The following is a 3990-nucleotide window of genomic DNA, read 5'->3' as shown; positions in this document are numbered from 1 at the left end:
AGCACTAATCCTCAGTTAATAGCAGGCAGACATTACTGACCCCCAGCCCAGCCTCAATGCTTTAATAGCAGGCAGACATTACTGACCCCCAGCCCAGCCGACAATGCTTTCCAACTGATGATTCATGTGGGTTGTCCCTCCTAAGCACATGCAAACTAGAGAAATACACACAAAAAAATATATGCACAGATGTTCAAAGTTGGTAAGAAAAAGTTGAGACAGGCAGGTTTGGACTAACAGAATCAAACCTGAGAGGGCTGTTGGCGTCACATATAGTAGACAGTGGCGTTACACTGCCTTGTATAAACGTAATACCATTACAATGTTGCATCCTAATCTAAACTCATTTCATGTCACATATGTCCTCTCTTGTCCTGTCCTGAGCACAGACTCACTGAACTACAAGTCCCATATGTCCTCTCTTGTCCTGTCCTGAGCACAGACTCACTGAACTACAAGTCCCATATGTCCTCTCTTGTCCTGTCCTGAGCACAGACTCACTGAACTACAAGTCCAATATGTCCTCTCTTGTCCTGTCCTGAGCACAGACTCACTGAACTACAAGTCCCATATGTCCTCTCTTGTCCTGTCCTGAGCACAGACTCACTGAACTACATGTCCCATATGTCCTCTCTTGTCCTGTGCTGAGCACAGACTCACTGAACTACATGTCCCATATGTCCTCTCTTGTCCTGTCCTGAGCACAGACTCACTGAACTACATGTCCCATATGTCCTCTCTTGTCCTGTCCTGAGCACAGACTCACTGAACTACAGGACACAGTGGTGGTAGGCATCTGGGGTGCTGTCTGATGCAATACAAAAGAAAGAAAAACAATATTCCTGTTGATGTGTATGTATATGTGAATGATATTGCCTTACCAGTGGCTGTTCTGTGTGTGTGTGTGTGTGTTTGTGTGTGTGTGTGTGAGTATGTGTGTGTGTTTGTGTGTGTGAGAATCTGCTGGCTGGTTCTCCCAAACAAACCCTCATCAACCAGTCTCCTCTGTGTGAAGTCGGCGATACATAAATGACGTGCACTGCTGCCTGCTGCTGTTTACTGGGTGGTGGTGGGGAATCCCCCCCCCTCCCCTTCTGTCTGCGTTAGCGTCTCCCTCTCAGCACAGCCTGTGCGCTGGAGATACGCATCAGGTCAAGCCCAAGACTGAGTGTGTGTGTGTGTGTGTGTGTGTGCACTGGAGATACGCATCAGGTCAAGCCCAAGACTGAGTGTGTGTGTGTGTGTGTGTGTGTGTGTGTGTGTGTGTGTGTGTGTCTGTGTGTGTGTGTGTGTGTGTGTGTGTGTGTGTGTGTGTGTGTGTGCACTGGAGATACGCATCAGGTCAAGCCCAAGACTGAGTGCCAATGTAGATGCTTCAGGGCCCCCTGCACACACCCCTCCCCTCATTTCACTATTCTAATCATCTGCTCATTTGAATGAGGATGAAGCTACTGCACACCCTCAGATTGATCTGGGTGCTGCTTTAGGGAGGCTTTCAGCCAATTAGGGATTGAGGGGGTCCGACGCGGTGGATGCGGTGGGAGGAACGAGCCACTGGGACACATCAAAGAGTTCCGCTCCAGTCTCGTCCCAGGACATGCTCCAGCTCCTGCCCCTCCCACCCCGGACACAAGGAGGGGAGCCGCTCGTGGCTGTTCTCATACAGATAAGAAACAGGACGCTGAGGGCTCGCCCCAGCATTACGTTCATCCAGGGCATCTTCTATGACAGCGGAACTGGTTTTCTGGAGGAGTCTTACACCTACATGCTTTTACACCTACGGCCTACATTACTCTTTTCTCCAAACGAACATCTACCAACTGATCACCCCAAGTTGTAGCAGTGAAGAAAGCTACACATACTGTAGGTACCTACACTCTACCATTAGATCATTTCTGATCATACCTTTCTTGGGTACTATTTGAACACAAGCATTAAAAAGCGTTCACATGTTTTTTTCATGTATAATTTGTGAATGTGTATTTACTGTGTAATGTATGAATGTGTATTATGCTCATATGAGGGAAGAGAATTCGTATAGCACTGTGATAGCATGAGGCTAAGCACAATAGACTGGAAGCACAATACCATTAGAACTATGCATATCCACAGAGAAAATATACCCAAGCCCTTAAACAGGAACTGGTCTTCTTTAAAGCAGACTGGCTTTGAGGAGTGCCCAATTGACCCATGCCAGTCTGATCTGACATATATGTCCATAGCTGAGTCATTTGAATGACTAACCTGAGAAACATGCAGAAGAGACTTGGCACAGAGAGGGACGGAGAGGCCCCTCAGAGCCACTGTAACCAGGACGTGGCCTTCTCTCACCTCTTTACCCACTATAGACCCTCAGAGCCACTGTAACCAGGACGTGCCCTTCTCTCACCTCTTTACCCACTGTAACCAGGACGTGGCCTTCTCTCACCTCTTTTTGCCCCACTGTAGACCCTCCCACTGGATTCCACAGGAATCAGATAGGGAGGACATCTGCAGCAGCATGAATGAGTAACTGCAGCAGCATGGTTCTCCCAAGAAGAAGCCTTATCGCTCACACTACCACACACACCATTGTTCCTCATGCAGCATGCAGCTGTTAGGTGACAGGGAGAGAGAGATAGCGAGAGAGAGAGAGAGAGAGAGAGAGATAGCGATAGAGAGATAGAGAGAGAGAGAGAGAGAGAGAGATAGCGATAGAGAGATAGAGAGAGAGAAAGAGAGAGCAATTCCTATTCTTCTACACCACCAGGTGTGGTACATATAATTTCCTGCCAACCACAGGAATTAGCAGCCTACTGTATCAACAGCATCAAAAGCAAAACACTGAGAATCCCAAAGACTGGGATGACATGACCTTGTGTAATAATGAAACAACTTGTGTCCACTGACACATACGTACAGATTTAGACTCAAGCACACAGAAATGCCTATCTTCCTCACAAGGCCTTGTGGCACTGTACAAAGCCAGCGCAAGGTTTAATTGTATGACACACACAAAGGCGATCACAATGATACGATGAATGTTTCATGGGCCTATGACGAGAAGGAGAGAGCTATCTGACATTTAGATTCTACTGAGAGTGTGCCAATGTAAAGGATTAAGTCAGGCACTCTCACATGAAAACTTTGTATCAGTTTTGCTCGTGTAAAAGCTGTTAGTATCACACTGTGGATTCCAGCGCATCTCTATGCATGTTTTAGTACACTGCCTGAAACTGGAGCTCAACACCTCTCAGACAGGCTTCGCTGGTTTGTGAGCTCAAGATGCATTTCCATTTCAACACACCAAGGCAGTTCAGCCATGGGACATCATATAGTCCTCAAAAGGGAGGTCATTTGGACTCAGGCTCCTCTTAGACTGATGCATAATAAACTGGCTAAGATGCCTGGTCTATTACATGCCAGTGCACAACAATCATTAGGATACATTCAATGGTGAACATTACCTGAGAGCTGCAATGTGATGACGTTGTTTTTTCCCCCTCATCTGACCTCTGGTGAACCCTCTCAGCTGTACGGGCTCCAGGTGAGGTCAACACTTAGTGCACATTAATAATAGAATTTGATTCGTCAGTGGCATAGTATTCTTAACCACTTTGTTTACGCCAGACTGCCAATCAGCAGACGGGAGTGCCGTCTAGAGTTGCCAGACCTATGATTAGTAATTTCTAGATTATTTGTTTGTCTCTTGTAATATTTATGCCACCCGTAATGGACAAGAGCCGTGTCTGAATGAGAGAGGGAATCCCTAGCAGGTCCCGCTTGAGAGCTCCTCTATTAGCCGAACAAAAAAAGACAAACAAAGAAAGAAAACAAAAAATGGATAAATGTTTAATCAGTTTGCCTCTGGCTAATCTATAATTCACGAGAATCAGAAGTTAATAGCTGCAGCTTGTCATTGGATTGCCAGGTTAATGAAATGGTGTGGGAAGTGTAAGGTCATTAACCTGTCAAAGACATACTGCCTCTTCTTAAACAGAAGATAATGCA

This window comes from Clupea harengus, chromosome 13 (genome assembly GCF_900700415.2).
Source record: "Clupea harengus chromosome 13, Ch_v2.0.2, whole genome shotgun sequence".
NCBI lineage: Eukaryota > Metazoa > Chordata > Actinopteri > Clupeiformes > Clupeidae > Clupea > Clupea harengus.
Note: the sequence above shows the minus strand (reverse complement) of the source record.